Consider the following 21,960-nt stretch of genomic DNA (forward strand, 5'->3'; position numbering starts at 1 on the left):
CGCAAAATTTCTGTTGCATCTGAAAGTAGAAACTCGCCCGATTACAACGGTATGTGTAGTTTTCCCCTAGGCCGTTCTAGTTATTCATTTCGAGCATCGGAACTGCGAAAATTTTGAGTTTCTCAAGCGTTTCTTACCTCCAAACTGCCATATCTCGCGAACGGATTGACCAATCCGCAAAATTTCTGTTGCATCTGAAAGTAGAAACTCGCCCGATTACAACGGTATGTGTAGTTTTCCCCTAGGCCGTTCTAGTTATTCGTTTCGAGCATCGGAACTGCGAAAATTTTGAGTTTCTCAAGCGTTTCTTACCTCCAAACTGCCATATCTCGCGAACGGATTGACCAATCCGCAAAATTTCTGTTGCATCTGAAAGTTGAAGCTCGCCCGATTACAACGGTATGTGTAGTTTTCCCCTAGGCCGTTCTAGTTATTCGTTTCGAGCATCAGAACTGCGAAAATTTTGAGTTTCTCAAGCGTTTCTTACCTCCAAACTGCCATATCTCGCGAACGGAGTGGCCAATCCGCAAAATTTCTATTGCATCTGAAAGTAGAAACTTGCCCGATTACAACGGTATGCGTACTTTTCCCCTAGGCCGTTCTAGTTATTCGTTTCGAGCATCAGAACTGCGAAAATTTTGAGTTTCTCGAGCGTTTCTTACCTCCAAACTGCCATACCTCGCGAACGGATTGCCAATCCGCAAAATTTCTGTTGCATCTGAAAGTAGAAACTCGCCCGATTACAACGGTATGTGTAGTTTTTCCCCAGGCCGTTCTAGTTATTCGTTTCGAGCATCAGAACTGCGAAAATTTTGAGTTTCACAAGCGTTTCTTACCTCCAAACTGCCATATCTCGCGAACGGATTGACCAATCCGCAAAATTTTTGTTGCATCTGAAAGTAGAAACTCGCCCGATTACAACGGTATGAGTAGTTTTCCCCTAGGCTGTTCTAATTATTCGTTTCGAGCATTAGAACTGCGAAAATTTTGAGTTTCTCGAGCGTTTCTTACCTCCAAACTGCCATATCTCGCGAACGGATTGTCCAATCCGCAGAATTTCTGTTGCATCTGAAAGTAGAAACTCGCCCGATTACAACGGTATGTGTGGTTTTCCCCTAGGCCGTTCTGGTTATTCGTTTCGAGCATCGGAACTGCGAAAATTTTGAGTTTCTCAAGCGTTTCTTACATCCAAACGGCCATATCTCGCGAACGGAGTGACCAATCCGCAAAATTTCTGTTGCATCTGAAAGTAGAAACTCGCCCGATTACAACGGTATGAGTAGTTTTCCCCTAGGCCGTTCTAGTTATTCGTTTCGAGCATCAGAACTGCGAAAATTTTGAGTTTCTCAAGCGTTCCTTACCTCCAAACTGCCATATCTCGCGATCGGATTGACCAATCCGCAAAATTTCTGTTGGATCTGAAAGTATGAACTCGCCCGATTACAACGGCATGCGTACTTTTCCCCTGGGCCGTTCTAGTTATTCGTTTCGAGCATCAGAACTGCGAAAATTTTGAGTTTCTCGAGCGTTTCTTACCTCCAAACTGCCATATCTCGTGAACGGATTGACCAATCCGCAAGATTTCTGTTGCATCTGAAAGTAGAAACTCGTCCGATTTCAAACGGTATGAGTAGTTTTCCCCTAGGCCGTTCTAGTTATTCGTTTCGAGCATCAGAACTGCGAAAATTTTTAGTTTCTCGAGCGTTTCTTACCTCCAAACTCCCATATCTCGCGAACGGATTGACCAATCCGCAAAATTTCTGTTGCATCTGAAAGCAAAAACTCGCCTGATTACAACGGTATGAGTAATCTTCTCCTAGGCCGTTCTAGTTATTCGATTCGAGCATCAGAACTGCGAAAATTTTGAGTTTCTCAAGCGTTTCTTACCTCCAAACTGCCATATCTCGCGAACGGATTGACCAATCCGCAAAATTTCTGTTGCATCTGAAAGTAGAAACTCGCCCGATTACAACGGTATGAGTAGTTTTCCCCTAGGCCGTTCTAATTATTCGTTTCGAGCATTAGAACTGCGAAAATTTTGAGTTTCTCAAGCGTTTCTTACCTCCAAACTGCCATATCTCGCGAACGGATTGACCAATCCGCAAAATTTCTGTTGGATCTGAAAGTAGAAACTCGCCCGATTACAACGGCATGCGTACTTTTCCCCTGGGCCGTTCTAGTTATTCGTTTCGAGCATCAGAACTGCGAAAATTTTGAGTTTCTCGAGCGTTTCTTACCTCCAAACTGCCATATCTCGTGAACGGATTGACCAATCCGCAAGATTTCTGTTGCATCTGAAAGTAGAAACTCGTCCGATTTCAAACGGTATGAGTAGTTTTACCCTAGGCCGTTCTAGTTATTCGTTTCGAGCATCAGAACTGCGAAAATTTTGAGTTTCTCGAGCGTTTCTTACCTCCAAACTGCCATATCTCGCGAACGGATTGACCAATCCGCAAAATTTCTGTTGCATCTGAAAGTAAAAACTCGCCTGATTACAACGGTATGAGTAGTCTTCTCCTAGGCCGTTCTAGTTATTCGATTCGAGCATCAGAACTGCGAAAATTTTGAGTTTCTCAAGCGTTTCTTACCTCCAAACTGCCATATCTCGCGAACGGATTGACCAATCCGCAAAATTTCTGTTGCATCTGAAAGTAGAAACTCGCCCGATTACAACGGTATGAGTAGTTTTCCCCTAGGCTGTTCTAATTATTCGTTTCGAGCATTAGAACTGCGAAAATTTTGAGTTTCTCAAGCGTTTCTTACCTCCAAACTGCCATATCTCGCGAACGGATTGACCAATCCGCAAAATTTCTGTTGGATCTGAAAGTAGAAACTCGCCCGATTACAACGGCATGCGTACTTTTCCCCTAGGCCGTTCTAGTTATTCGTTTCGAGCATCAGAACTGCGAAAATTGTGAGTTTCTCGAGCGTTTCTTACCTCCAAACTGCCATACCTCGCGAACGGATTGCCAATCCGCAAAATTTCTGTTGCATCTGAAAGTAGAAACTCGCCCGATTACAACGGTATGTGTAGTTTTTCGCCAGGCCGTTCTAGTTATTCGTTTCGAGCATCAGAACTGCGAAAATTTTGAGTTTCTCAAGCGTTTCTTACCTCCAAACTGCCATATCTCGCGAACGGATTGACCAATCCGCAAAATTTCTGTTGCATCTGAAAGTAGAAACTCGCCCGATTACAACGGTATGTGTAGTTTTCCCCTAGGCCGTTCTAGTTATTCATTTCGAGCATCGGAACTGCGAAAATTTTGAGTTTCTCAAGCGTTTCTTACCTCCAAACTGCCATATCTCGCGAACGGATTGACCAATCCGCAAAATTTCTGTTGCATCTGAAAGTAGAAACTCGCCCGATTACAACGGTATGTGTAGTTTTCCCCTAGGCCGTTCTAGTTATTCGTTTCGAGCATCGGAACTGCGAAAATTTTGAGTTTCTCAAGCGTTTCTTACCTCCAAACTGCCATATCTCGCGAACGGATTGACCAATCCGTAAAATTTCTGTTGCATCTGAAAGTTGAAGCTCGCCCGATTACAACGGTATGTGTAGTTTTCCCCTAGGCCGTTCTAGCTATTCGTTTCGAGCATCAGAACTGCGAAAATTTTGAGTTTCTCAAGCGTTTCTTACCTCCAAACTGCCATATCTCGCGAACGGAGTGGCCAATCCGCAAAATTTCTATTGCATCTGAAAGTAGAAACTTGCCCGATTACAACGGTATGCGTACTTTTCCCCTAGGCCGTTCTAGTTATTCGTTTCGAGCATCAGAACTGCGAAAATTTTGAGTTTCTCGAGCGTTTCTTACCTCCAAACTGCCATACCTCGCGAACGGATTGCCAATCCGCAAAATTTCTGTTGCATCTGAAAGTAGAAACTCGCCCGATTACAACGGTATGTGTAGTTTTTCCCCAGGCCGTTCTAGTTATTCGTTTCGAGCATCAGAACTGCGAAAATTTTGAGTTTCACAAGCGTTTCTTACCTCCAAACTGCCATATCTCGCGAACGGATTGACCAATCCGCAAAATTTTTGTTGCATCTGAAAGTAGAAACTCGCCCGATTACAACGGTATGAGTAGTTTTCCCCTAGGCTGTTCTAATTATTCGTTTCGAGCATTAGAACTGCGAAAATTTTGAGTTTCTCGAGCGTTTCTTACCTCCAAACTGCCATATCTCGCGAACGGATTGTCCAATCCGCAGAATTTCTGTTGCATCTGAAAGTAGAAACTCGCCCGATTACAACGGTATGTGTGGTTTTCCCCTAGGCCGTTCTGGTTATTCGTTTCGAGCATCGGAACTGCGAAAATTTTGAGTTTCTCAAGCGTTTCTTACATCCAAACGGCCATATCTCGCGAACGGAGTGACCAATCCGCAAAATTTCTGTTGCATCTGAAAGTAGAAACTCGCCCGATTACAACGGTATGAGTAGTTTTCCCCTAGGCCGTTCTAGTTATTCGTTTCGAGCATCAGAACTGCGAAAATTTTGAGTTTCTCAAGCGTTCCTTACCTCCAAACTGCCATATCTCGCGATCGGATTGACCAATCCGCAAAATTTCTGTTGGATCTGAAAGTATGAACTCGCCCGATTACAACGGCATGCGTACTTTTCCCCTGGGCCGTTCTAGTTATTCGTTTCGAGCATCAGAACTGCGAAAATTTTGAGTTTCTCGAGCGTTTCTTACCTCCAAACTGCCATATCTCGTGAACGGATTGACCAATCCGCAAGATTTCTGTTGCATCTGAAAGTAGAAACTCGTCCGATTTCAAACGGTATGAGTAGTTTTCCCCTAGGCCGTTCTAGTTATTCGTTTCGAGCATCAGAACTGCGAAAATTTTTAGTTTCTCGAGCGTTTCTTACCTCCAAACTGCCATATCTCGCGAACGGATTGACCAATCCGCAAAATTTCTGTTGCATCTGAAAGCAAAAACTCGCCTGATTACAACGGTATGAGTAATCTTCTCCTAGGCCGTTCTAGTTATTCGATTCGAGCATCAGAACTGCGAAAATTTTGAGTTTCTCAAGCGTTTCTTACCTCCAAACTGCCATATCTCGCGAACGGATTGACCAATCCGCAAAATTTCTGTTGCATCTGAAAGTAGAAACTCGCCCGATTACAACGGTATGAGTAGTTTTCCCCTAGGCCGTTCTAATTATTCGTTTCGAGCATTAGAACTGCGAAAATGTTGAGTTTCTCAAGCGTTTCTTACCTCCAAACTGCCATATCTCGCGAACGGATTGACCAATCCGCAAAATTTCTGTTGGATCTGAAAGTAGAAACTCGCCCGATTACAACGGCATGCGTACTTTTCCCCTAGGCCGTTCTAGTTATTCGTTTCGAGCATCAGAACTGCGAAAATTTTGAGTTTCTCAAGCGTTTCTTACCTCCAAACTGCCATATCTCGCGAACGGATTGACCAATCCGCAAAGTTTCTGTTGCATCTGAAAGTAGAAACTCGCCGGATTACAACGGTCTGAGTAGTTTTCCCCTAGGCCGTTCTAGTTATTCGATTCGAGCATCAGAACTGCGAAAATTTTGAGTTTCTCAAGCGTTTCTTACCTCCAAACTGCCATATCTCGCGAATGGAGTGGCCAATCCGCAAAATTTCTATTGCATCTGAAAGTAGAAACTTGCCCGATTACAACGGTATGCGTACTTTTCCCCTAGGCCGTTCTAGTTATTCGTTTCGAGCATCGGAACTGCGAAAATTTTGAGTTTCTCAAGCGTTTCTTACCTCCAAACTGCCATATCTCGCGAACGGAGTGACCAATCCGCAAAGTTTCTGTTGCATCTGAAAGTAGAAACTCGCCCGATTACAACGGTATGTGTAGTTTTTCCCCAGGCCGTTCTAGTTATTCGTTTCGAGCATCAGAACTGCGAAAATTTTGAGTTTCTCAAGCGTTTCTTACCTCCAAACTGCCATATCTCGCGAACGGATTGACCAATCCGCAAAATTTCTGTTGCATCTGAAAGTAGAAACTCGCCCGATTACAACGGTATGTGTAGTTTTCCCCTAGGCCGTTCTAGTTATTCATTTCGAGCATCGGAACTGCGAAAATTTTGAGTTTCTCAAGCGTTTCTTACCTCCAAACTGCCATATCTCGCGAACGGAGTGACCAATCCGCAAAATTTCTGTTGCATCTGAAAGTAGAAACTCGCCCGATTACAACGGCATGCGTACTTTTCCCCTAGGCCGTTCTAGTTATTCGTTTCGAGCATCAGAACTGCGAAAATTTTGAGTTTCTCGAGCGTTTCTTACCTCCAAACTGCCATATCTCGCGAACGGATTGACCAATCCGCAAAATTTCTGTTGCATCTGAAAGTTGAAGCTCGCCCGATTACAACGGTATGTGTAGTTTTTCCCCAGGCCGTTCTAGTTATTCGTTTCGAGCATCAGAACTGCGAAAATTTTGAGTTTCTCGAGCGTTTCTTACCTCCAAACTGCCATATCTCGCGAACGGATTGACCAATCCGCAAAATTTCTGTTGCATCTGAAAGTAAAAACTCGCCTGATTACAACGGTATGAGTAGTCTTCTCCTAGGCCGTTCTAGTTATTCGATTCGAGCATCAGAACTGCGAAAATTTTGAGTTTCTCAAGCGTTTCTTACCTCCAAACTGCCATATCTCGCGAACGGATTGACCAATCCGCAAAATTTCTGTTGCATCTGAAAGTAGAAACTCGCCCGATTACAACGGTATGAGTAGTTTTCCCCGAGGCTGTTCTAATTATTCGTTTCGAGCATTAGAACTGCGAAAATTTTGAGTTTCTCAAGCGTTTCTTACATCCAAACTGCCATATCTCGTGAACGGATTGACCAATCCGCAAGATTTCTGTTGCATCTGAAAGTAGAAACTCGTCCGATTTCAAACGGTATGAGTAGTTTTCCCCTAGGCCGTTCTAGTTATTCGTTTCGAGCATCAGAACTGCGAAAATTTTGAGTTTCTCGAGCGTTTCTTACCTCCAAACTGCCATATCTCGCGAACGGATTGACCAATCCGCAAAATTTCTGTTGCATCTGAAAGTAAAAACTCGCCTGATTACAACGGTATGAGTAGTCTTCTCCTAGGCCGTTCTAGTTATTCGTTTCGAGCATCAGAACTGCGAAAATTTTTAGTTTCTCGAGCGTTTCTTACCTCCAAACTGCCATATCTCGCGAACGGATTGACCAATCCGCAAAATTTCTGTTGCATCTGAAAGCAAAAACTCGCCTGATTACAACGGTATGAGTAATCTTCTCCTAGGCCGTTCTAGTTATTCGATTCGAGCATCAGAACTGCGAAAATTTTGAGTTTCTCAAGCGTTTCTTACCTCCAAACTGCCATATCTCGCGAACGGATTGACCAATCCGCAAAATTTCTGTTGCATCTGAAAGTAGAAACTCGCCCGATTACAACGGTATGAGTAGTTTTCCCCTAGGCCGTTCTAATTATTCGTTTCGAGCATTAGAACTGCGAAAATTTTGAGTTTCTCAAGCGTTTCTTACCTCCAAACTGCCATATCTCGCGAACGGATTGACCAATCCGCAAAATTTCTGTTGGATCTGAAAGTAGAAACTCGCCCGATTACAACGGCATGCGTACTTTTCCCCTAGGCCGTTCTAGTTATTCGTTTCGAGCATCAGAACTGCGAAAATTTTGAGTTTCTCAAGCGTTTCTTACCTCCAAACTGCCATATCTCGCGAACGGATTGACCAATCCGCAAAGTTTCTGTTGCATCTGAAAGTAGAAACTCGCCGGATTACAACGGTCTGAGTAGTTTTCCCCTAGGCCGTTCTAGTTATTCGATTCGAGCATCAGAACTGCGAAAATTTTGAGTTTCTCAAGCGTTTCTTACCTCCAAACTGCCATATCTCGCGAATGGAGTGGCCAATCCGCAAAATTTCTATTGCATCTGAAAGTAGAAACTTGCCCGATTACAACGGTATGCGTACTTTTCCCCTAGGCCGTTCTAGTTATTCGTTTCGAGCATCAGAACTGCGAAAATTTTGAGTTTCTCGAGCGTTTCTTACCTCCAAACTGCCATACCTCGCGAACGGATTGCCAATCCGCAAAATTTCTGTTGCATCTGAAAGTAGAAACTCGCCCGATTACAACGGTATGTGTAGTTTTTCCCCAGGCCGTTCTAGTTATTCGTTTCGAGCATCAGAACTGCGAAAATTTTGAGTTTCTCAAGCGTTTCTTACCTCCAAACTGCCATATCTCGCGAACGGATTGACCAATCCGCAAAATTTCTGTTGCATCTGAAAGTAGAAACTCGCCCGATTACAACGGTATGTGTAGTTTTCCCCTAGGCCGTTCTACTTATTCATTTCGAGCATCGGAACTGCGAAAATTTTGAGTTTCTCAAGCGTTTCTTACCTCCAAACTGCCATATCTCGCGAACGGAGTGACCAATCCGCAAAATTTCTGTTGCATCTGAAAGTAGAAACTCGCCCGATTACAACGGCATGCGTACTTTTCCCCTAGGCCGTTCTAGTTATTCGTTTCGAGCATCAGAACTGCGAAAATTTTGAGTTTCTCGAGCGTTTCTTACCTCCAAACTGCCATATCTCGCGAACGGATTGACCAATCCGCAAAATTTCTGTTGCATCTGAAAGTTGAAGCTCGCCCGATTACAACGGTATGTGTAGTTTTTCCCCAGGCCGTTCTAGTTATTCGTTTCGAGCATCAGAACTGCGAAAATTTTGAGTTTCTCGAGCGTTTCTTACCTCCAAACTGCCATATCTCGCGAACGGATTGACCAATCCGCAAAATTTCTGTTGCATCTGAAAGTAAAAACTCGCCTGATTACAACGGTATGAGTAGTCTTCTCCTAGGCCGTTCTAGTTATTCGATTCGAGCATCAGAACTGCGAAAATTTTGAGTTTCTCAAGCGTTTCTTACCTCCAAACTGCCATATCTCGCGAACGGATTGACCAATCCGCAAAATTTCTGTTGCATCTGAAAGTAGAAACTCGCCCGATTACAACGGTATGAGTAGTTTTCCCCGAGGCTGTTCTAATTATTCGTTTCGAGCATTAGAACTGCGAAAATTTTGAGTTTCTCAAGCGTTTCTTACCTCCAAACTGCCATATCTCGTGAACGGATTGACCAATCCGCAAGATTTCTGTTGCATCTGAAAGTAGAAACTCGTCCGATTTCAAACGGTATGAGTAGTTTTCCCCTAGGCCGTTCTAGTTATTCGTTTCGAGCATCAGAACTGCGAAAATTTTGAGTTTCTCGAGCGTTTCTTACCTCCAAACTGCCATATCTCGCGAACGGATTGACCAATCCGCAAAATTTCTGTTGCATCTGAAAGTAAAAACTCGCCTGATTACAACGGTATGAGTAGTCTTCTCCTAGGCCGTTCTAGTTATTCGATTCGAGCATCAGAACTGCGAAAATTTTGAGTTTCTCAAGCGTTTCTTACCTCCAAACTGCCATATCTCGCGAACGGATTGACCAATCCGCAAAATTTCTGTTGCATCTGAAAGTAGAAACTCGCCCGATTACAACGGTATGAGTAGTTTTCCCCTAGGCTGTTCTAATTATTCGTTTCGAGCATTAGAACTGCGAAAATTTTGAGTTTCTCAAGCGTTTCTTACCTCCAAACTGCCATATCTCGCGAACGGATTGACCAATCCGCAAAATTTCTGTTGGATCTGAAAGTAGAAACTCGCCCGATTACAACGGCATGCGTACTTTTCCCCTAGGCCGTTCTAGTTATTCGTTTCGAGCATCAGAACTGCGAAAATTTTGAGTTTCTCGAGCGTTTCTTACCTCCAAACTGCCATACCTCGCGAACGGATTGCCAATCCGCAAAATTTCTGTTGCATCTGAAAGTAGAAACTCGCCCGATTACAACGGTATGTGTAGTTTTTCGCCAGGCCGTTCTAGTTATTCGTTTCGAGCATCAGAACTGCGAAAATTTTGAGTTTCTCAAGCGTTTCTTACCTCCAAACTGCCATACCTCGCGAACGGATTGCCAATCCGCAAAATTTCTGTTGCATCTGAAAGTAGAAACTCGCCCGATTACAACGGTATGTGTAGTTTTCCCCTAGGCCGTTCTAGTTATTCATTTCGAGCATCGGAACTGCGAAAATTTTGAGTTTCTCAAGCGTTTCTTACCTCCAAACTGCCATATCTCGCGAACGGAGTGACCAATCCGCAAAATTTCTGTTGCATCTGAAAGTAGAAACTCGCCCGATTACAACGGCATGCGTACTTTTCCCCTAGGCCGTTCTAGTTATTCGTTTCGAGCATCAGAACTGCGAAAATTTTGAGTTTCTCGAGCGTTTCTTACCTCCAAACTGCCATATCTCGCGAACGGATTGACCAATCCGCAAAATTTCTGTTGCATCTGAAAGTTGAAGCTCGCCCGATTACAACGGTATGTGTAGTTTTTCCCCAGGCCGTTCTAGTTATTCGTTTCGAGCATCAGAACTGCGAAAATTTTGAGTTTCTCAAGCGTTTCTTACCTCCAAACTGCCATATCTCGCGAACGGATTGACCAATCCGCAAAATTTCTATTGCATCTGAAAGTAGAAACTTGCCCGATTACAACGGTATGCGTACTTTTCCCCTAGGCCGTTCTAGTTATTCATTTCGAGCATCGGAACTGCGAAAATTTTGAGATTCTCAAGCGTTTCTTACCTCCAAACTGCCATATCTCGCGAACGGAGTGACCAATCCGCAAAATTTCTGTTGCATCTGAAAGTAGAAACTCGCCCGATTACAACGGTATGAGTAGTTTTCCCCTAGGCTGTTCTAATTATTCGTTTCGAGCATTAGAACTGCGAAAATTTTGAGTTTCTCAAGCGTTTCTTACCTCCAAACTGCCATATCTCGTGAACGGATTGACCAATCCGCAAGATTTCTGTTACATCTGAAAGTAGAAACTCGTCCGATTTCAAACGGTATGAGTAGTTTTCCCCTAGGCCGTTCTAGTTATTCGTTTCGAGCATCAGAACTGCGAAAATTTTGAGTTTCTCGAGCGTTTCGTACCTCCAAACTGCCATATCTCGCGAACGGATTGACCAATCCGCAAAATTTCTGTTGCATCTGAAAGTAAAAACTCGCCTGATTACAACGGTATGAGTAGTCTTCTCCTAGGCCGTTCTAGTTATTCGATTCGAGCATCAGAACTGCCAAAATTTTGAGTTTCTCAAGCGTTTCTTACCTCCAAACTGCCATATCTCGCGAACGGATTGACCAATCCGCAAAATTTCTGTTGCATCTGAAAGTAGAAACTCGCCCGATTACAACGGTATGAGTAGTTTTCCCCTAGGCTGTTCTAATTATTCGTTTCGAGCATTAGAACTGCGAAAATTTTGAGTTTCTCAAGCGTTTCTTACCTCCAAACTGCCATATCTCGCGAACGGATTGACCAATCCGCAAAATTTCTGTTGGATCTGAAAGTAGAAACTCGCCCGATTACAACGGCATGCGTACTTTTCCCCTAGGCCGTTCTAGTTATTCGTTTCGAGCATCAGAACTGCGAAAATTTTGAGTTTCTCGAGCGTTTCTTACCTCCAAACTGCCATACCTCGCGAACGGATTGCCAATCCGCAAAATTTCTGTTGCATCTGAAAGTAGAAACTCGCCCGATTACAACGGTATGTGTAGTTTTTCGCCAGGCCGTTCTAGTTATTCGTTTCGAGCATCAGAACTGCGAAAATTTTGAGTTTCTCAAGCGTTTCTTACCTCCAAACTGCCATATCTCGCGAACGGAATGCCAATCCGCAAAATTTCTGTTGCATCTGAAAGTAGAAACTCGCCCGATTACAACGGTATGTGTAGTTTTTCCCCAGGCCGTTCTAGTTATTCGTTTCGAGCATCAAAACTGCGAAAATTTTGAGTTTCTCAAGCGTTTCTTACCTCCAAACTGCCATATCTCGCGAACGGATTGACCAATCCGCAAAATTTCTGTTGCATCTGAAAGTAGAAACTCGCCCGATTACAACGGTATGTGTAGTTTTCCCCTAGGCCGTTCTAGTTATTCGTTTCGAGCATCGGAACTGCGAAAATTTTGAGTTTCTCAAGCGTTTCTTACCTCCAAACTGCCATATCTCGCGAACGGATTGACCAATCCGCAAAATTTCTGTTGCATCTGAAAGTTGAAGCTCGCCCGATTACAACGGTATGTGTAGTTTTCCCCTAGGCCGTTCTAGTTATTCGTTTCGAGCATCAGAACTGCGAAAATTTTGAGTTTCTCAAGCGTTTCTTACCTCCAAACTGCCATATCTCGCGAACGGATTGACCAATCCGCAAAATTTCTGTTGCATCTGAAAGTAGAAACTCGCCCGATTACAACGGTATGAGTAGTTTTCCCCTAGGCTGTTCTAATTATTCGTTTCGAGCATTAGAACTGCGAAAATTTTGAGTTTCTCAAGCGTTTCTTACCTCCAAACTGCCATATCTCGCGAACGGATTGACCAATCCGCAAAATTTCTGTTGGATCTGAAAGTAGAAACTCGCCCGATTACAACGGCATGCGTACTTTTCCCCTAGGCCGTTCTAGTTATTCGTTTCGAGCATCAGAACTGCGAAAATTTTGAGTTTCTCGAGCGTTTCTTACCTCCAAACTGCCATACCTCGCGAACGGATTGCCAATCCGCAAAATTTCTGTTGCATCTGAAAGTAGAAACTCGCCCGATTACAACGGTATGTGTAGTTTTTCGCCAGGCCGTTCTATTTATTCGTTTCGAGCATCAGAACTGCGAAAATTTTGAGTTTCTCAAGCGTTTCTTACCTCCAAACTGCCATACCTCGCGAACGGATTGCCAATCCGCAAAATTTCTGTTGCATCTGAAAGTAGAAACTCGCCCGATTACAACGGTATGTGTAGTTTTCCCCTAGGCCGTTCTAGTTATTCATTTCGAGCATCGGAACTGCGAAAATTTTGAGTTTCTCAAGCGTTTCTTACCTCCAAACTGCCATATCTCGCGAACGGAGTGACCAATCCGCAAAATTTCTGTTGCATCTGAAAGTAGAAACTCGCCCGATTACAACGGCATGCGTACTTTTCCCCTAGGCCGTTCTAGTTATTCGTTTCGAGCATCAGAACTGCGAAAATTTTGAGTTTCTCGAGCGTTTCTTACCTCCAAACTGCCATATCTCGCGAACGGATTGACCAATCCGCAAAATTTCTGTTGCATCTGAAAGTTGAAGCTCGCCCGATTACAACGGTATGTGTAGTTTTTCCCCAGGCCGTTCTAGTTATTCGTTTCGAGCATCAGAACTGCGAAAATTTTGAGTTTCTCAAGCGTTTCTTACCTCCAAACTGCCATATCTCGCGAACGGATTGACCAATCCGCAAAATTTCTATTGCATCTGAAAGTAGAAACTTGCCCGATTACAACGGTATGCGTACTTTTCCCCTAGGCCGTTCTAGTTATTCATTTCGAGCATCGGAACTGCGAAAATTTTGAGATTCTCAAGCGTTTCTTACCTCCAAACTGCCATATCTCGCGAACGGAGTGACCAATCCGCAAAATTTCTGTTGCATCTGAAAGTAGAAACTCGCCCGATTACAACGGTATGAGTAGTTTTCCCCTAGGCTGTTCTAATTATTCGTTTCGAGCATTAGAACTGCGAAAATTTTGAGTTTCTCAAGCGTTTCTTACCTCCAAACTGCCATATCTCGTGAACGGATTGACCAATCCGCAAGATTTCTGTTACATCTGAAAGTAGAAACTCGTCCGATTTCAAACGGTATGAGTAGTTTTCCCCTAGGCCGTTCTAGTTATTCGTTTCGAGCATCAGAACTGCGAAAATTTTGAGTTTCTCGAGCGTTTCTTACCTCCAAACTGCCATATCTCGCGAACGCATTAACCAATCCGCAAAATTTCTGTTGCATCTGAAAGTAAAAACTCGCCTGATTACAACGGTATGAGTAGTCTTCTCCTAGGCCGTTCTAGTTATTCGATTCGAGCATCAGAACTGCCAAAATTTTGAGTTTCTCAAGCGTTTCTTACCACCAAACTGCCATATCTCGCGAACGGATTGACCAATCCGCAAAATTTCTGTTGCATCTGAAAGTAGAAACTCGCCCGATTACAACGGTATGAGTAGTTTTCCCCTAGGCTGTTCTAATTATTCGTTTCGAGCATTACAACTGCGAAAATTTTGAGTTTCTCAAGCGTTTCTTACCTCCAAACTGCCATATCTCGCGAACGGATTGACCAATCCGCAAAATTTCTGTTGCATCTGAAAGTAGAAACTCGCCCGATTACAACGGCATGCGTACTTTTCCCCTAGGCCGTTCTAGTTATTCGTTTCGAGCATCAGAACTGCGAAAATTTTGAGTTTCTCGAGCGTTTCTTACCTCCAAACTGCCATACCTCGCGAACGGATTGCCAATCCGCAAAATTTCTGTTGCATCTGAAAGTAGAAACTCGCCCGATTACAACGGTATGTGTAGTTTTTCGCCAGGCCGTTCTAGTTATTCGTTTCGAGCATCAGAACTGCGAAAATTTTGAGTTTCTCAAGCGTTTCTTACCTCCAAACTGCCATATCTCGCGAACGGATTGACCAATCCGCAAAATTTCTGTTGCATCTGAAAGTAGAAACTCGCCCGATTACAACGGTATGTGTAGTTTTCCCCTAGGCCGTTCTAGTTATTCATTTCGAGCATCGGAACTGCGAAAATTTTGAGTTTCTCAAGCGTTTCTTACCTCCAAACTGCCATATCTCGCGAACGGAGTGACCAATCCGCAAAATTTCTGTTGCATCTGAAAGTAGAAACTCGCCCGATTACAACGGCATGCGTACTTTTCCCCTAGGCCGTTCTAGTTATTCGTTTCGAGCATCAGAACTGCGAAAATTTTGAGTTTCTCGAGCGTTTCTTACCTCCAAACTGCCATATCTCGCGAACGGATTGACCAATCCGCAAAATTTCTGTTGCATCTGAAAGTTGAAGCTCGCCCGATTACAACGGTATGTGTAGTTTTTCCCCAGGCCGTTCTAGTTATTCGTTTTGAGCATCAGAACTGCGAAAATTTTGAGTTTCTCAAGCGTTTCTTACCTCCAAACTGCCATATCTCGCGAACGGATTGACCAATCCGCAAAATTTCTGTTGCATCTGAAAGTAGAAACTCGCCCGATTACAACGGTATGAGTAGTTTTCCCCTAGGCTGTTCTAATTATTCGTTTCGAGCATTAGAACTGCGAAAATTTTGAGTTTCTCGAGCGTTTCTTACCTCCAAACTGCCATATCTCGCGAACGGATTGTCCAATCCGCAAAATTTCTGTTGCATCTGAAAGTTGAAGCTCGCCCGATTACAACGGTATGTGTAGTTTTCCCCTAGGCCGTTCTAGTTATTCGTTTCGAGCATCAGAACTGCGAAAATTTTGAGTTTCTCAAGCGTTTCTTACCTCCAAACTGCCATATCTCGCGAACGGAGTGGCCAATCCGCAAAATTTCTATTGCATCTGAAAGTAGAAACTTGCCCGATTACAACGGTATGCGTACTTTTCCCCTAGGCCGTCCTAGTTATTCGTTTCGAGCATCAGAACTGCGAAAATTTTGAGTTTCTCGAGCGTTTCTTACCTCCAAACTGCCATACCTCGCGAACGGATTGCCAATCCGCAAAATTTCTGTTGCATCTGAAAGTAGAAACTCGCCCGATTACAACGGTATGTGTAGTTTTTCCCCAGGCCGTTCTAGTTATTCGTTTCGAGCATCAGAACTGCGAAAATTTTGAGTTTCTCGAGCGTTTCTTACCTCCAAACTGCCATATCTCGCGAACGGATTGACCAATCCGCAAAATTTCTGTTGCATCTGAAAGTAAAAACTCGCCTGATTACAACGGTATGAGTAGTCTTCTCCTAGGCCGTTCTAGTTATTCGATTCGAGCATCAGAACTGCGAAAATTTTGAGTTTCTCAAGCGTCTCTTACCTCCAAACTGCCATATCTCGCGAACGGATTGACCAATCCGCAAAATTTCTGTTGCATCTGAAAGTAGAAACTCGCCCGATTACAACGGTATGTGTAGTTTTTCGCCAGGCCGTTCTAGTTATTCGTTTCGAGCATCAGAACTGCGAAAATTTTGAGTTTCTCAAGCGTTTATTACCTCCAAACTGCCATATCTCGCGAACGGATTGACCAATCCGCAAAATTTCTGTTGCATCTGAAAGTAGAAACTCGCCCGATTACAACGGTATGTGTAGTTTTCCCCTAGGCCGTTCTAGTTATTCATTTCGAGCATCGGAACTGCGAAAATTTTGAGTTTCTCAAGCGTTTCTTACCTCCAAACTGCCATATCTCGCGAACGGAGTGACCAATCCGCAAAATTTCTGTTGCATCTGAAAGTAGAAACTCGCCCGATTACAACGGCATGCGTACTTTTCCCCTAGGCCGTTCTAGTTATTCGTTTCGAGCATCAGAACTGCGAAAATTTTGAGTTTCTCGAGCGTTTCTTACCTCCAAACTGCCATATCTCGCGAACGGATTGACCAATCCGCAAAATTTCTGTTGCATCTGAAAGTTGAAGCTCGCCCGATTACAACGGTATGTGTAGTTTTTCCCCAGGCCGTTCTAGTTATTCGTTTCGAGCATCAGAACTGCGAAAATTTTGAGTTTCTCAAGCGTTTCTTACCTCCAAACTGCCATATCTCGCGAACGGATTGACCAATCCGCAAAATTTCTGTTGCATCTGAAAGTAGAAACTCGCCCGATTACAACGGTATGAGTAGTTTTCCCCTAGGCTGTTCTAATTATTCGTTTCGAGCATTAGAACTGCGAAAATTTTGAGTTTCTCGAGCGTTTCTTACCTCCAAACTGCCATATCTCGCGAACGGATTGTCCAATCCGCAAAATTTCTGTTGCATCTGAAAGTAGAAACTTGCCCGATTACAACGGTATGCGTACTTTTCCCCTAGGCCGTTCTAGTTATTCGTTTCGAGCATCAGAACTGCGAAAATTTTGAGTTTCTCAAGCGTTTCTTACCTCCAAACTGCCATATCTCGCGAACGGAGTGGCCAATCCGCAAAATTTCTATTGCATCTGAAAGTAGAAACTTGCCCGATTACAACGGTATGCGTACTTTTCCCCTAGGCCGTTCTAGTTATTCGTTTCGAGCATCAGAACTGCGAAAATTTTGAGTTTCTCGAGCGTTTCTTACCTCCAAACTGCCATACCTCGCGAACGGATTGCCAATCCGCAAAATTTCTGTTGCATCTGAAAGTAGAAACTCGCCCGATTACAACGGTATGTGTAGTTTTTCCCCAGGCCGTTCTAGTTATTCGTTTCGAGCATCGGAACTGCGAAAATTTTGAGTTTCTCAAGCGTTTCTTACATCCAAACTGCCATATCTCGCGAACGGATTGACCAATCCGCAAAATTTCTATTGCATCTGAAAGTAGAAACTTGCCCGATTACAACGGTATGCGTACTTTTCCCCTAGGCCGTTCTAGTTATTCGTTTCGAGCATCAGAACTGCGAAAATTTTGAGTTTCTCAAGCGTTTCTTACCTCCAAACTGCCATATCTCGCGAACGGATTGACCAATCCGCAAAATTTCTGTTGCATCTGAAAGTAGAAACTCGCCCGATTACAACGGTATGTGTACTTTTCCCCTAGGCCGTTCTAGTTATTCGTTTCGAGCATCAGAACTGCGAAAATTTTGAGTTTCTCGAGCGTTTCTTACCTGCAAACTGCCATACCTCGCGAACGGATTGCCAATCCGCAAAATTTCTGTTGCATCTGAAAGTAGAAACTCGCCCGATTACAACGGTATGCGTACTTTTCCCCTAGGCCGTTCTAGTTATTCGTTTCAAGCATCAGAACTGCGAAAATTTTGAGTTTCTCGAGCGTTTCTTTCCTCCAAACTGCCATACCTCGCGAACGGATTGCCAATCCGCAAAATTTCTGTTGCATCTGAAAGTAGAAACTCGCCCGATTACAACGGTATGTGTAGTTTTTCCCCAGGCCGTTCTAGTTATTCGTTTCGAGCATCAGAACTGCGAAAATTTTGAGTTTCTCAAGCGTTTCTTACCTCCAAACTGCCATATCTCGCGAACGGAGTGGCCAATCCGCAAAATTTCTATTGCATCTGAAAGTAGAAACTTGCCCGATTACAACGGTATGCGTACTTTTCCCCTAGGCCGTTCTAGTTATTCGTTTCGAGCATCAGAACTGCGAAAATTTTGAGTTTCTCGAGCGTTTCTTACCTCCAAACTGCCATACCTCGCGAACGGATTGCCAATCCGCAAAATTTCTGTTGCATCTGAAAGTAGAAACTCGCCCGATTACAACGGTATGTGTAGTTTTTCCCCAGGCCGTTCTAGTTATTCGTTTCGAGAATCGGAACTGCGAAAATTTTGAGTTTCTCAAGCGTTTCTTACATCCAAACTGCCATATCTCGCGAACGGATTGACCAATCCGCAAAATTTCTATTGCATCTGAAAGTAGAAACTTGCCCGATTACAACGGTATGCGTACTTTTCCCCTAGGCCGTTCTAGTTATTCGTTTCGAGCATCAGAACTGCGAAAATTTTGAGTTTCTCAAGCGTTTCTTACCTCCAAACTGCCATATCTCGCGAACGGAGTGGCCAATCCGCAAAATTTCTATTGCATCTGAAAGTAGAAACTTGCCCGATTACAACGGTATGCGTACTTTTCCGCTAGGCCGTTCTAGTTATTCGTTTCGAGCATCAGAACTGCGAAAATTTTGAGTTTCTCGAGCGTTTCTTACCTCCAAACTGCCATACCTCGCGAACGGATTGCCAATCCGCAAAATTTCTGTTGCATCTGAAAGTAGAAACTCGCCCGATTACAACGCTATGTGTAGTTTTTCCCCAGGCCGTTCTAGTTATTCGTTTCGAGCATCAGAACTGCGAAAATTTTGAGTTTCTCAAGCGTTTCTTACCTCCAAACTGCCATATCTCGCGAACGGATTGACCAATCCGCAAAATTTCTGTTGCATCTGAAAGTAGAAACTCGCCCGATTACAACGGTATGTGTAGTTTTCCCCTAGGCCGTTCTAGTTATTCGTTTCGAGCATCGGAACTGCGAAAATTTTGAGTTTCTCAAGCGTTTCTTACCTCCAAACTGCCATATCTCGCGAACGGATTGACCAATCCGCAAAATTTCTGTTGGATCTGAAAGTAGAAACTCGCCCGATTACAACGGCATGCGTACTTTTCCCCTAGGCCGTTCTAGTTATTCGTTTCGAGCATCAGAACTGCGAAAATTTTGTGTTTCTCGAGCGTTTCTTACCTCCAAACTGCCATATCTCGCGAACGGATTGACCAATCCGCAAAATTTCTATTGCATCTGAAAGTAGAAACTTGCCCGATTACAACGGTATGCGTACTTTTCCCCTAGGCCGTTCTAGTTATTCGTTTCGAGCATCAGAACTGCCAAAATTTTGAGTTTCTCGAGCGTTTCTTACCTCCAAACTGCCATACCTCGCGAACGGATTGCCAATCCGCAAAATTTCTGTTGCATCTGAAAGTAGAAACTCGCCCGATTACAACGGTATGTGTAGTTTTTCCCCAGGCCGTTCTAGTTATTCGTTTCGAGCATCAGAACTGCGAAAATTTTGAGTTTCTCAAGCGTTTCTTACCTCCAAACTGCCATATCTCGCGAACGGATTGACCAATCCGCAAAATTTCTGTTGCATCTGAAAGTAGAAGCTCGCCCGATTACAAAGGTATGCGTACTTTTCCCCTAGGCCATTCTAGTTATTCGTTTCGAGCATCAGAACTGCGAAAATTTTGAGTTTCTCGAGCGTTTCTTACCTCCAAACTGCCATATCTCGCGAACGGATTGACCAATCCGCAAAATTTCTATTGCATCTGAAAGTAGAAACTTGCCCGATTACAACGGTATGCGTACTTTTCCCCTAGGCCGTTCTAGTTATTCGTTTCGAGCATCAGAACTGCGAAAATTTTGAGTTTCTCGAGCGTTTCTTGCCTCCAAACTGCCATACCTCGCGAACGGATTGCCAATCCGCAAAATTTCTGTTGCATCTGAAAGTAGAAACTCGCCCGATTACAACGGTATGTGTAGTTTTTCCCCAGGCCGTTCTAGTTATTCGTTTCGAGCATCAGAACTGCGAAAATTTTGAGTTTCTCAAGCGTTTCTTACCTCCAAACTGCCATATCTCGCGAACGGATTGACCAATCCGCAAAATTTCTGTTGCATCTGAAAGTAGAAACTCGCCCGATTACAACGGTATGTGTAGTTTTCCCCTAGGCCGTTCTAGTTATTCGTTTCGAGCATCGGAACTGCGAAAATTTTGAGTTTCTCAAGCGTTTCTTACATCCAAACTGCCATATCTCGCGAACGGATTGACCAATCCGCAAAATTTCTATTGCATCTGAAAGTAGAAACTTGCCCGATTACAACGGTATGCGTACTTTTCCCCTAGGCCGTTCTAGTTATTCGTTTCGAGCATCAGAACTGCGAAAATTTTGAGTTTCTCAAGCGTTTCTTACCTCCAAACTGCCATATCTCGCGAACGGAGTGGCCAATCCGCAAAATTTCTATTGCATCTGAAAGTAGAAACTTGCCCGATTACAACGGTATGCGTACTTTTCCGCTAGGCCGTTCTAGTTATTCGTTTCGAGCATCAGAACTGCGAAAATTTTGAGTTTCTCGAGCGTTTCTTAACTCCAAACTGCCATACCTCGCGAACGGATTGCCAATCCGCAAAATTTCTGTTGCATCTGAAAGTAGAAACTCGCCCGATTACAACGCTATGTGTAGTTTTCCCCCAGGCCGTTCTAGTTATTCGTTTCGAGCACAGAACTGCGAAAATTTTGAGTTTCTCAAGCGTTTCTTACCTCCAAACTGCCATATCTCGCGAACGGATTGACCAATCCGCAAAATTTCTGTTGCATCTGAAAGTAGAAACTCGCCCGATTACAACGGTATGTGTAGTTTTCCCCTAGGCCGTTCTAGTTATTCGTTTCGAGCATCGGAACAGCGAAAATTTTGAGTTTCTCAAGCGTTTCTTACCTCCAAACTGCCATATCTCGCGAACGGATTGACCAATCCGCAAAATTTCTGTTGGATCTGAAAGTAGAAACTCGCCCGATTACAACGGCATGCGTACTTTTCCCCTAGGCCGTTCTAGTTATTCGTTTCGAGCATCAGAACTGCGAAAATTTTGTGTTTCTCGAGCGTTTCTTACCTCCAAACTGCCATATCTCGCGAACGGATTGACCAATCCGCAAAATTTCTATTGCATCTGAAAGTAGAAACTTGCCCGATTACAACGGTATGCGTACTTTTCCCCTAGGCAGTTCTAGTTATTCGTTTCGAGCATCAGAACTGCCAAAATTTTGAGTTTCTCGAGCGTTTCTTACCTCCAAACTGCCATACCTCGCGAACGGATTGCCAATCCGCAAAATTTCTGTTGCATCTGAAAGTAGAAACTCGCCCGATTACAACGGTATGTGTAGTTTTTCCCCAGGCCGTTCTAGTTATTCGTTTCGAGCATCAGAACTGCGAAAATTTTGAGTTTCTCAAGCGTTTCTTACCTCCAAACTGCCATATCTCGCGAACGGATTGACCAATCCGCAAAATTTCTGTTGCATCTGAAAGTAGAAGCTCGCCCGATTACAAAGGTATGCGTACTTTTCCCCTAGGCCATTCTAGTTATTCGTTTCGAGCATCAGAACTGCGAAAATTTTGAGTTTCTCGAGCGTTTCTTACCTCCAAACTGCCATATCTCGCGAACGGATTGACCAATCCGCAAAATTTCTATTGCATCTGAAAGTAGAAACTTGCCCGATTACAACGGTATGCGTACTTTTCCCCTAGGCCGTTCTAGTTATTCGTTTCGAGCATCAGAACTGCCAAAATTTTGAGTTTCTCGAGCGTTTCTTACCTCCAAACTGCCATACCTCGCGAACGGATTGCCAATCCGCAAAATTTCTGTTGCATCTGAAAGTAGAAGCTCGCCCGATTACAAAGGTATGCGTACTTTTCCCCTAGGCCATTCTAGTTATTCGTTTCGAGCATCAGA

This window comes from Ptiloglossa arizonensis, chromosome 7, assembly GCF_051014685.1.
Source record: "Ptiloglossa arizonensis isolate GNS036 chromosome 7, iyPtiAriz1_principal, whole genome shotgun sequence".
NCBI classification, from domain to species: Eukaryota; Metazoa; Arthropoda; class Insecta; order Hymenoptera; family Colletidae; genus Ptiloglossa; species Ptiloglossa arizonensis.